We start from the raw sequence: 13,570 nt of genomic DNA, 5'->3' as shown, positions 1-13,570 counted from the left end.
ACACGTTTGCTGAATAATTTGTTGGCTGACTCACTGTTAGTATGTCAGAGAGTGGATGTGCAGCATTGTCCATAATGACAGTCAGTTTTGTTTTCATTCTCTCCCTCCTTTTGACAGAAAGCATATTCAAAAATTACTTATCAAACCATTTGGCATAAACCAGAGCATGCCTTATACACCAATACTTCACCTGTTGCTGGGAAGTATAGAAATCCTATCCACAATTATCTAATATTTGTTAAATTGTACTATAAGGAAAATTAAGTCATGTGCAAGTTCAGTAAAAAGACCTTTATTCTGCCCATTCAATAACACACTTCTAATTCCTTACAAAAGGGTAACAATAAAATACTAAAGGGTATTTATCACAAAAGTGATGGAGAGATTTTTGGTTTAGTTCATATCCTTTTCTTTTCAAACACTTACCAACCCACTCCTTTTAAACAGTCTGCTCTGTGGAGTTTTGCCTCTTGGCTCTATAAAACCTACTTAATTCATGAACTAATTTCTCGTTAAATCCTTATCTACTGTTGTAAAGGACAAAAATCTCCATAATGTCCCTCATCTAACTAATGCATTAATGTCCAAGTATTAGCATCTACTGTGGGAAAATCTAGACTTCCGGAAAGTCTGCCAGACATTAACAGGGCACACTTTAAACCCCCTGCCATATGCTGCTGTCCTTCCTGCTCCTCTGCACCTACCATGATTTGCCTTCAGTGCAAGATATTTCTCTTATTTCGTCTCCTTAATGCCCTGGAGAGATTATAACAGCTAAATGCACATTCATAAATTATAAAGTGTAGTTTCTTTTACAGGTAGCCTGCACAGTCAAGTTTTTAAACACTTAATAAATGCCCTCATGAGAGCTTTTGGATGGTGTGAGAAATACTGGCGAACAGTGGAGTCACTGGGCCCAGCTGGAGTCTCCATTCTGTTCACAGACACCTGCTAATGTTAATGAACTCCCACCAGCAAGGAAAGGGTTAAGAGACCCCCCTCCTCCAGCCCCCACCCGTACTAGCAGGCTCATTTGAGACGTCAGTTGTTATTCGGGGGGGAGGGGTGTATTGGATGTGTGGATTGGGGGGTCTTTGTGAGAGGGGCAGAAGAACACTGCATTTTATCTCGCAGAGCGCAGCAGCTGTTGGGCTGGGACCTGTCTTGAGCAGAGACAGTGAGGCTCGTGAGAGCTTGAAGGAGCAGCCACAATATCTAGGTCATTTGGATAAAAAGGCATCATCAAAGGGCATTTTTTTTTTTTGCTTTTTTATTTTTTCATTATTTTTGCTACCTCTGCATCCACAGTCACTCTGTTTCTTATTGCACTGGATCAAGGACAGCCAACCGAGATTGTTTCTTTAACTGTAAGTACCAACATGTAGCCAGCCACTCCTTACCCGCTCATCTGCTTCTCCACTGTGATTCATTCATTCATTCATTGCTCCTCGAGATTCTGCTGGTTTTTTTTCAGTGCATCCTTTCATTCCTTTTTCTTCTTTATGTCCTTTATTGCCCATTCTACTGGCAGATGCAGATGAGATATCGGGCTGTAGGCAAAGAGAGCCAGGCACTGATTATCTGTTTAACACTGATAGACGTGACATTGTCAGAAGGCAAAGAGGGAATGCTTGGCCAGCACAGGACATCCTTGTATCTGTGTTTCTATGTGTGTGTGTCTGTGTGTATGTGTGCGTGTGTGTGTGCGTGTGTGCGTGTGTGTGTGTGTGTGTGTGTGTCTGCACATAAGCAGCTGGAATACAAGGAAGAAAACACAAGAAAGACAGTATTCACCCAAAATCTAACACTTCAGCACAGGCATGTCTCCTCAGAAGACCGTTGCAATTCCTGCACATAGCAACTTTCCAGCTCATTTTTCAAGGTAGCTTTCCACCTAGTTAAAGGCACTGTCTTGATTTCTCTGTGGGGCCCTTTGAAGTCATTGTTTCAGTCTCTGGCTGGAAATGCTTAATAACTGCCTGCTAATGAAGATGGTCACACAGTTCTACCTGCATGCAGTAGCAGATGAGACAATAATGTCAAAGTACAATCTATCTATCTATCTATCTATCTATCTATCTATCTATCTATCTATCTATCTATCTATCTATCTATCTATCTGTTCACAGTTTACATTACAACAGACCTCAGCCATGTGTATTTGAAATGACAGACATGCATAGCACTTTTCTGTTTGCATGTAGCAGGCTGTGTAAATGCCGACAGGATGAAGGTGGTGGAGGGAGGGGATTATTTCAGTGCGTGATTTGAAAACAATGGATCACCCCATTTCTCAGTAACCACCTACAGGGGCTCAGCGCTTGACTCCTTTAAATCCACAGACCCTTAGCTGCAAGACATGCTTCTAATCAGTTCTCTCTACATAGAAATTCCAGTTACTCCATTTTGCAGTATGGGCATCAATCTTGAGGGGGTGGTCTGATCTTCTGCATTGTATAGTAGGGATACCAAACACCATGAGCCCAAAGCAAAGAAAATGGCTTTAACACAAACATGGTGGGATTTGTAATTGTACTGCTAAAGGCATACCTAGAATATAACTGGGTTTATTTTATTACAAATGTAAACTGTCATTCTTATATTTTTTTTTAATAAGGGCATAAATATGTCATTTAAAGCTTTGGTCATCTACTCTATGGTGTACTGCTATGAAAGTCAAGGTACTGCATGAACCACAGGAGACAGGATACAATACAAAATGAAAATAGTAGGCTGTATGTGCATATGCATCACTGTACGCTTAACCTGGTGTAATATTGAGGTTAGATGGTGTCTGAAATACCCAATACTGTGGGAAGACACAGTTTAATGCAACCATTGCTCTGTTGCTAGGGCACTCCCTTTGGAAATCTGCAAAACTCCCTCTCATTGGCTACATTTTTTGATGATGAGATACTTTTCTCCCCCTTCCCTTTCTTTAAGCAAATTCCTTAATAACATGTAAAAAAAAAATTACACACAGCAAAAGCAGAAGTGGTGTCACTTACTCTCGGCATTGCTGAAACTACCACTGTCTACAGCACTTTGATCTTGTGTTTGTATATCAATACAGTAGCAATGTACTGCATATTTGGAATTCCACCAGTTGAAAAGCTTTGTTTTTGTAGATGTCATATCTATTGTTTGAGTTTTGGACAGATTAGTTACCTATGCTCTATGTCCTTACTGCTTCCTGCCCTCAGAGTCATCCTTTCTGCTTTTCTACCCAATCAGAGGCAATAATGCAGACAGATGACCATCAGCAGGCAAGATTAGGCATCATATGGTTCACATATGCAAAGTAAATGCGTGATAACAAAAATGACGCTTCCATCAATCCATCCATTCATACCTCCTTCCCTCCCTTCATCCATCCATCCATCCATTTTTTAGGGCCTTTTTTATCCAATTTAGGATAATGAGATCCTTTCTTTCTTTCTTTCTTTCTTTCTTTCTTTCTTTCTTTCTTTCTTTCTTTCTTTCTTTCTTTCCAGGTCAGTGTCCCTTATAACCTTGAGACACAGTTTTTAGGTTAATGTCCTTTACATTAAGAAGCCAATCTGAAAGTCAAACAATCAAAATGAATTGAGATCTGAGTGTAGTGCCTGGCCCCCTGTGTGGTGATAAGGGTTTGTAAAGTTTTGCCTTCAAAGAAATCTGATGCAGGTGTGGGCCTGGTGAAACATAATGCACTGCAGCATTGTACAAATCTGTGTTGTAATCCAGAGTTTTCAGTTACAAATGTCTTGACTGCAAAGTGCAGCATTAAATGGGTGACACATGATATTGCTTGTCACTAAATGTGTGTATTTGCTTAAGCATTCCCGGATAGCTGACAACCTGTGTTCACACCACACCTTTTCTGTGGCAGACAGTTGTCTTGCACTGCCGGCAGTGTCCGTTATATAAACCCCTTATGTTACACTGCTTGAGACATGTTGTATGTGGACTGGTAACCAGTGCAATAGATGTTTAACCACAAAGTTACCAGTTGAATCACCAGTGGCAGGATCCTTGTGTGACCCTGAAAAAGTTATTTATCTTGATGTCGCCCCAATTGTAAACAAAAAATATTAACAGTTGTAATGTAGATCTGCACTTATAAAGCACAATGGCGGTGGTGTTCAGTGAAGAAATGCAATAAATAAGGTAAAGGATGTTTTCTGGTCTTTTATCCAACAAAGCTGCAGTTTCAAGGTTTTTGAATATTTAACCTCTAGAAGGAATGCTGCCTTCTTTTGAATTTGTGCAATTACCCATGAAGAAAAATGGGTTTTCTGGAATCACCACTGCATAAATAATTTTAAGGAACAGCATACAAATCATTAAGAACTTCACTATGTGCCCCAGATTTTAGATCTCAGTTACTTGGAGGCTTCTACCAGCCACAGATGCAGGTTTTCATGGCATATTTTTAATCAGCTTCTCTTTTGAAATGAATGCTGGTGTCTCTATTCAAAATTGTGGGAAACTACCTTAGTTCTGTGTTACACTATTTGTGATCTACTATTTAAAGTTGAAGTCCAATAATGCTATTTACTGGAGGCAAATCAAAGGTGTCCCCCCGAAGAGATCATGAGTTACAAGTAAAGCCCATAACTGTGATTGCTTGTAAAATAATGGTGAGGGATTAGCAACTATTTACCTGAAAAAAACGTAGTGGGCCACATCTAGAACTTGCAAACAATTCAACATTTGCCTAATGTTGCCTTCTTTTTTAAAAAATAAGGGTGGAGTGCTGGCCCTGAGGCTAGGGTTCTGGGCCATCAATCGGATGGTTCAAATCCCACAAGTGATTCCACTCTGTTGGGCACTTGAGCAAGGCCCTTAACATGCAATCGCTCTGTCCTGGATATGACATTAACCTGCATCTAGCCCTGCCATCAGGTCCTTAGACCTGCAGGGAAAATTTGGGGGTTGGTGGCAAGACTGGCACTCCAGACTCAGTTGAAAACTTCAAACTGTTTTCTTCTCAATTCAGATTTGTGTGGTGCAACAGGTGTCACCTATTGCCTGGCTGCGCTCGAGTCCTAACTTGGGATCTTGAGGTGGTTCGTCATGCAGGGCCGGATTAAGGTGTGTGCCATTGATGCTGCAGCATTAGGCCCATTCCTGAAGTAGGCTCAGATGAAAACAAATGAGAATTTTCCGGAAGCTGAACAGTTTTCCTTTGCTATATTAACCTCAAAATATTTCTTAGAATGAAATTAGGAGTACGACTTTCAGACGCCTAGACACAGTGTTACTTATTATACAGTTACTATTATTCTTTGCGCTGAGACGTAACTAGAAGATAATGCTATCAATTTTAGATTAAACAGTTTACTTAGTAATTTAGCTGTGTTTTTTGCAATATCTTGGGGATTCTTGCCACTTTATTATTGTTCGGTAAGTGCCACATAGTAAATTTTTCACCTTGAAACTTAGTTGTACAGTAAAAATCGATGGCTATTTAAATGGTTATCTGTAAAGGTAAAACTAAAAGCCGGCCTGTCGTGCTGGCATGAATGTTTAGAATTTTTTAAATCCTTGACAGGATTCCGGCCATTTAAATCGTGGACAAATTTTTACTCTAAAGAGCCTGAACTGAGTCACTTTGACCCAATGTCTGTGCAAATTCATTTTTTCTTGCTCTGTTTTGTAAGAGAATTGTGAAATTGTGTTTATTTTATTTTTAGGTTTTCTGCATTAATTACACTTCTCAGACAATTGCCATTGAATGTTGATGTTGCATAGTTTGATATTAATCTCAAGTTGTTCCAATACTACGTTGTTATTATTATTCATGTTCAATAAAGAATGGCTGGTTGCATCACAAACAATTAAGGCTCCTTGGTCGGTCTGAGTGCACATGTACAGTGAGTGTCGAATGCACATGCACCAATGCCGAGAAAAAAGGCCTTTTTGGCGCTGCAGCATCAGGCCCAATTTCGTCTTAATCCAGCCCTGTTGTCATGTGGTGGGTGCAGCAATTCACTGTATCAATGCACTCTTTTCAATAAACTAGTCAGCCACAAACTTAATCATTTGAATGCATTCCTTAAGGAACAGTTGTTTTTAAGTGATTTATGATAGAATGTATACAACTGGCTGAATTGGCCGATGTTTTGGCGCTTTATGGAAGTCAAGTTCATATGACAGCTCATTTGCTGTCTGCATGGAGTTTTCTTTCACTTTCGTTTTGTGTCCGTGTTGGACTTCGTGGACGTTAAGATAGCCAGCAGCTCTATATTTTACCTTTATGAATGAGCAGGGTTAAGTGTGTGAGTGTGCAAGACAATGGGTTACAGTCATGTTCAGGACTTGTTCCTGCCTTGTGCCTGAACAGGATATGACTATACACAACACTGTAAATCAAAATTGTAAAACAGATGGATGATTGAAGACAGCCTTAAATTAAACAAAGGGTGGAAATGAAATTTTACAACCACCCAACCTGAGTAATGTTTGCCCGGAAACAGCATATGTCTATAAGAAAGATGGCTTAACGCCTGGGTGGCATTTTGATGTAGCAAGTAGCTGGTGCTGTTTTACAACTTCAGGACTCAGGGTTGAAATTCCTTCTTGGATGCCATATATGTGGAGTTTGTACATTCTACCTGTGTGCCTGCTTGTGAAACTGGTCACTGAAAATCTGCCCAGTATCCTGGGTTGGTGGCTACCTTGCACCAGCTGCTACTGAGATGGGTTCTGACCTTTGTGACCCTAAACTAAACTAAGTAATGTGCAAAATAGATGGAGGCATCTGCTGCCCAACCCTAAAAACAAAGCCAGAATATTATATAACTGTGCATAAACTATACAAGCAGCTTTCCTCTAATATAGCAGTCATTAAACAAAACTTGCCTTTTGTATTATCTTTAGACCGCCAATTATGAATTGTTCTGTGTTTGTGTCTGTACTCTGTAGTCACAGTCAGCTTCACAGGAGAAATTTTAACTAAAATATGTCCAAAACAGTTTTCTCTCCGCTTTTGATTTCTCTGGCCTCACTTTTGACACAGTTGTTACCAAGTGGAAAGAGCCACCGGGCTGGATAGCACTTTAAAAATGTTTAGCAAGAGGTACTTAATAATGTAGTAAGTGGTTCAGTGTTTATCTTTTTATAAACTTTATCATAATCTGAGTCACATCAAATGTGTTAAATAATTTCCTGTTGGTGCATCCTGCAAAAGAGTGTGCCAGTTCTCAACAGGGCACTTTTTCGCATTTATTATCTGAGAGATGGCCAAAATGTTTCCGCTTTACTACACAGATCACCGTTGCCCACTTCTTTTTAAAAAAATGAAAGTAATTGACATAAAAGAAGAGACCCTGTCTTCTTGGTTCCAATCATGCTTAGCAGTAGCAGAAGTCAGGTTTTCTTTTCCTGATTCAGATAATGCACATTAATATCAGTTCCTACCTGATGGTTAAACACAGGCACAGGACATAGGATTTCACAAAGCCTCAGTTGTGATTTTGCATAAAAAAACAAAACCAAGTAGCAGAAACAATGCTAAATGTCCTATCTTGGAAATACACACACTATTCAAAATGTAATCCTAGTGCATGGCTGAAAATGTTACTGTGAACAGAAGTCAAATACTCAAAGCTCAGCCTCCTCACCTTATTGATTATTAGTGGTCAGGGTATGGTGGATGTCTCATACTTTCCATGACTAAAGCATTGCTATTAATTGCTTTTCTGGACTAAATCTTCATTCTCCATAACAGGTGGCCCTTCTTAGATTAGAACTACTTGAATTTTGGTGAGAGCAAAGCACACTGTTTTCCAAAATGCCAGATAGCAGGAATTCAAGCAAACCTTTTTAAATGATCAGAATGAAAGCTTCATGAATTGTGCTGACTTTGGCACTTAATCCCTAAGTATCAATTACTGATCCTATTGCTGTACACATCTTTAAATTGAACTGTGCTTTGATCCACTTAACTAGGAATGAAGCTCTTATGGTTAATCCCTGGATTTTTTTTCCTGGAATGAGTAATCTGACAGTGGTCATTCCATTAAAGGAGCTAAATAAATTATTCCATTTATCCACCTATTAGTCAATCCAAAATCCAGAATTTATTGTTGAATTTTATTGAGTGGAACATTTCCATGAAATTCACTCTCTAAAACAAACAAAAAAAATGAGAAAGTTGCCATCGCGCAACACCTTCTTGTGAAACAAAACTAGCAAATTATGTGGCATATTAGTATGAAATGGCATTCTGAAGTGATTAAATATTAAACCTAAATGTGTATTACTGCTCATTCAAAAGTAAAGAAGATCAAATATTCTCACGATTCTTACATTTGCTCTATGATGCTAGGCAAGGTGACCATTTCTGTTTATGTACAACTGCCTTGAGAATCCCAGCTCTTTTCATGAACTGAAAATTAAAAAAAATTGTACTAACTGAACTGAAACCAGTTGTTTATTTAAAATTCTTCGGAATAGAGATGCACCATGTATACTAAACTTTCAAGTTCCTTCTTAAATTTCTTTGAAGGACTCGTTTTGACTAATATTTTGGAACTAAAGAAACAGGTAATAACATTGACAGAAAAGAAAAGGCCATTCAGTCCGTCAGGCACATCATTTGGCTAGTTGATAGCTACATTGTCCCACTGTCTCTTTCAGATACCTTTAAAAAAATATCAAGATTTCCTCAACAACTATATGAATTGGTAGTTTGTTCCAGATTCCCTAATTTATCCTAGATTTGCTAATGTACTGGCACAACCTAAAGAAATAAAATATGCTTTTACTCAAGCGCACTTGAAATGTACACTGAGCTGTAGGCTTGTGCATAAAATGTTCAGTGGAAATGGCCATTTTCATTTGTACAAGAAATAATTATCTTCCTGAAGTTTTACAATCATTTAATAAAACTTCACATATTAGTTTTAAGGCAATGCACAACTTGTAGCTAAAATAAAGTCATACCCCAAACATACTGTAGACAAAATTGTCACTAGATAAGAGTATAGCCAGAAACTGATTTTTGATGGTTGGCATTTGCAAAAAGAGGTAGCAGGCATGTCAGTCATTATCCAACCCGCTATATCCTAACACTGGGTCAATCCCAGCCAACACAGGGCGCAAGGCAGGAACAAATCTCGGGCAGGGTGGAAGCCCACCGCAGGAGGTAGCATTTTAGATAGATAGATAGATAGATAGATAGATAGATAGATAGATAGATAGATAGATAGATAGATAGATAGATAGATAGATAGATAGATAGATAGATACTTTATTAATCCCCAAGGGAAAATTCACATACTCCAGCAGCAGCATACTGATACACAATATTAATTAAAGAGTGGTAAAAATGCAGTGGAAGTTAAAAAATGCAAGGTGGAGAGTGCAAGGCAGGTATAACAGTCTATAATCTTGTATAATGTTAATGTTTACCCCCCCGGATGGAATTGAAGAGTTGCATAGTGTGGGGGAGGAACGATCTCCTCAGTCTGTCAGTGGAGCAGGACAGTGACACCAGTCTGTCGCTGAAGCTGCTCCTCTGTCTGGAGATGATACTGTTCAGTGGATGCAGTGGATTCTCCATGAATTGACAGGAGCCTGCTCAGTGCCCGTCGCTCTGCCACAGATGTCAAACTGTCCAGCTTCATGCCTACAATAGAGCCTGCCTTCCTCACCAGTTTGTCCAGGCGTGAGGCATCCCTCTTCTTTATGCTGCCTCCCCAGCACACCACCGCGTAGAAGAGGGTGCTCGCCACAACCGTCTGATAGAACATCTGCAGCATCTTATTGCAGATGTTGAAGGACGCCAGTCTTCTAAGGAAGTATAGTCGGCTCTGTCCTCTCTTGCACAGAGCATCAGTATTGGCAGCCCAGTCCAATTTATCATCCAGCTGCACTCCCAGGTATTTATAGGTCTGTATCCTCTGCACACAGTCACCTCTGATGATCACGGGGTCCATGAGGGGCTTGGGCCTCCTAAAGTCCACCACCAGCTCCTTGGTTTTGCTGGTGTTCAGGTGTAGGTGGTTTGGCTCCTCCTTGATTAGGTTCCTATACTCCTCCTCCTGCCCACTCCTGATGCAGCCCATGATAGCAGTGTCGTCAGCGAACTTTTGCACGTGGCAGGACTCCGAGTTCTATTGGAAGTCCGATGCATGTAGGCTCAACAAGACCGGAGAAAGTACAGTCCCCTGTGGAGCTCCGGTGCTGCTGACCACAATATCAGACCTGCAGTTCCAAAGATGCACATAATGAGGTCTGTTTGTAAGATAGTCCATGATCCATGCCACCAGGTATGAATCTACTCCCATCTCTGTCAACTTGTCCCTAAGGAGCTGAGGTTGGATGGTGTTGAAGGCGGTAGAAAAGTCCAAAAACATAATTCTTACAGCACCACTGCCTCTGTCCAAGTAGGAAAGGGATCGGTGTAGCATATAGATGATGATGACATTTTAACAATTTATAATATTATTGTATAAATTAGGGCCTGAATTTCATTTGTGGGGATGTGTTGACATGTGTACATATTAAATTAATTAATTACCATGTTCTGTCCTACTACTTAAAATCAAATCAAATCTACAAAATAACAAGTCAACCACTATAAATGTGCTATAATAATTAGTGAATACCAAGATTATTCAGAACATTTTTTCATTTACACAAACTTGTTAAAGCGGCTTTTGTAATAACACACTTTAAAATAAGGGTTATGAATTTTTTTTTTTGAGACTTTTGCTCTTGTGATACACTATTTAGGTTTGCCTTGGTACATGGAAGACACACTAGCTGGTTAAATAACATATACTGAGTAATGTTTATCGGAAAAGTCAAATTAAATAAAATTTCAAATGTCAGAAACTACTGATATGATAATTCTCCAAATCTCTTCCTCTATTTTTAAACATTTTATAACACTTCCATGCTATATTTGTTAAATCAAACTTATCAATTTCAGATTAATCCATTATTTCAGAACTGCTGTCAAACAAACTTTGTTGACTTGTTTCCAGCATGCCCTGATAACATAAGTTATCAAAATTTATTGTTGCTTATGACTACATACTTGTACTGATGATGCAGAACTGAGCTGATCTTAACTGCAGTAATTGCTCATACCTGCACACTGCATATCATTCACTTCTGCTCCATTCACTACATCTACTACATAATAAAATGCTAAGGTCTCTGTGCCCAGTCTCTGAGAATTCTGATTGGTCATTTTGGCTTTGGTTTGATTGGTCAGTTTGAGACGCACAAATGAGCCACACAGAGAGAGTCGCCTTCAAAGATGGCAAGTGTAACCCCAGACATGAGGAGAGAAAGGTGCCTCGTAAACAATGAAAGAGTATGAGATGCAGTCTTTACAGGAGTGTGCTGCAGAGAGGGAGCACTGGTGAAAGGCACTGAAGATACGTGTAGGGCAAGAGTTAACAAACATTTTTTTAATTATTCTGTTATCTGTCTGTCACAAGTAGTGTGTCTAATTTTTCATAATTTAGCTGTTATACTAATGAACATTACATTGGCTTCAAATGCCCAGCAAAAAACATAACTTGTGTTCTTTTATTGATTTTCAGCAATGAAGTGTTCTGTTTTTACACCCCCACTAGCTGCACGTCCATGAGATTTTGCATTTCTCACAGCACGGTATACAGTATATTGTATCATTAAAGAGATTTGCCTCATGCTTCAAAGTATCACAGACTGACATACACAAATGTATGGCCATTATGAAAGTTTTGAAAACTATAAGCAAATACATTTTAATTTGCAATGGACATAAGGAGCAAAGACTAAAGATAAGTAAAGACATAACCACTTTGTTTGAAACACACCTCAGTTTTTACTTGCTATAGTTACAGCTGGCTCTGCTCATTTTGAGTTTCTGCTGGATATTCCAGTTTTCCTCCCACTTGCCAAAGACATGAGATGATGTAAAAACTCCACATTATCCCCATATGAGTAAGAGTGTTTGTGCAAGACCATCCCGCTCCATGCAAGGTTGACTCTTGCCTTACACCAAGTGCAGCCTGGTATATACAGTCGGCGCCTGCGCCTCTCATCCCTGAACTGGTAAGGCTGATTAGAAAATGGATCAACGATTGAAAAGGCAAAAGCAGTCATATGAATTACGTTCAGAGGATGAATATGAAGTATCCATTATTTTACTAGGGCTTTATATAGTACTGTAAAAAAAGAAATTAATTTTGGTATAATTTCTCAATACTTCACTCAGTGGCATTACAAGTTAAAACAATTGCCACTAACAGTTGATTGGTCATCACCCTCTCAAAGAACAAATCTATTTCTCTTTCTGAACTAATGCTACAATTGGATACAATTGGCAATAGTCAAAGAAATTTTGATTAAAAAGAAAAAAGGGATTTTTCTGCTTTACCAAGTTACATAATGTAGGATTTTTAAATAACAGATGTGATTCCCACAATCTTACATTGAAATGAAATCCTGTTAAAATACATTCTCTCTCACACACACAAGTTAAACAACAATTACCTAAGCTGCCAAATCACACTACATAATCTAAGCAAAACGACACTTAAGGCTTCAGTATACTGTATAACTTTATTCAAAAACACTTATATCAGAATTTAGTAAAACAAAAAATCCAATGTCTTTTGCACTGATTCAGCAGGCCTAGAATCAATCAGAGTGTGTTTGGGACCACTCATACCCACAAGTGGCTACATCCCATCAATACCTACTGTTGAGACTATACTAAATTTTGTAACTTTTTTTTTACATTTTTTTTTTTTTTAATTAATTTTATTACAATCAATACATAGCAATCACATTTTTACAAAAAAAAAAAGAATTATGCTAAGAACAGATCGATCCCCACCCTTGAGAGAGAGAGCAAGCCAAACGGTGTAAAATTTAAGGCTTTTAAAAATACCTAAATCAACAAATTCTCTGTGCTTTATATAATCATTTCAAAATATTACTGATTAGATTGATGTAGATTTTTACATTTATTTTAACCATTTTTGAGAATTTATTGAAATTTTTTTCAAATGGAGCTTCTTAAGATTGGCTGCTATGACAGTATGTATTGCCAAGCGGGTGCGTCCTTCATGAATGTGACATCATGGGATATGCTGATGTGATTTTAACTGCTGTCTAATTTAAGGGTGTGTTCCATACTGTATATTAATGGAACTTCTTTCAAATTAAAGAAAAGAGTCTGCAAGAGAAAAACTAGGCTCTCAGACAATTTCATTTTTTTTCATGGTTTTAGCTTTACATTTAAATTTATTGATTTCAAGTGACTAAAAAAAGATTACAAGAAAAGAATACAATGATATACTGTAGTGCTTTACTTACTATAACTGGATATTTAAGTTCCATTTTAAAAATAAAACTGAATGTTTGGTAAACATCAAAAGCAATACACAGGGGAGTCAACATCAGTGGGATATTTCCCTTTAATTCAATAGGAAATAACAATAGCCATAGCTGGAAAAGTGATTAGCTAATTAATTTGAATTCCTGTACTTTCGCAGCCCATAATCAGCTTGAATAAATTTGGAAATGTAAAGTCTACATGTCCACTGGAGATAACAATTAAGAATGAGATTGTGTA

The 13,570-nt window shown here is 38.4% G+C and overlaps 1 protein-coding gene across 3 annotated transcripts in view; it reads left to right on the top strand.

The window, feature by feature from the left end:
- The first annotated feature begins 1,090 nt into the window (after positions 1–1,090).
- fam49al (family with sequence similarity 49 member A, like) overlaps positions 1,091–13,570 on the top strand; it is a 102,614-nt gene continuing 90,134 nt past the window's right edge. Inside the window, exon 1 of one of the 3 annotated variants that reach the window (XM_039739687.1) lies at positions 1,091–1,367. The gene's annotated coding sequence lies outside the window, so the exon portion shown is untranslated. The remainder of the gene's footprint in view (positions 1,368–13,570) is intronic. The other 2 variants (XM_039739682.1, XM_039739684.1) reach the window with 2 other exon arrangements.

Source organism: Polypterus senegalus, chromosome 17 (assembly GCF_016835505.1).
Source record: "Polypterus senegalus isolate Bchr_013 chromosome 17, ASM1683550v1, whole genome shotgun sequence".
In the NCBI taxonomy this organism is placed as follows: Eukaryota; Metazoa; Chordata; class Cladistia; order Polypteriformes; family Polypteridae; genus Polypterus; species Polypterus senegalus.
The sequence above is the reverse complement of the archived record's forward strand: the minus strand, read 5'-3'. Positions and strand labels throughout refer to the sequence as shown.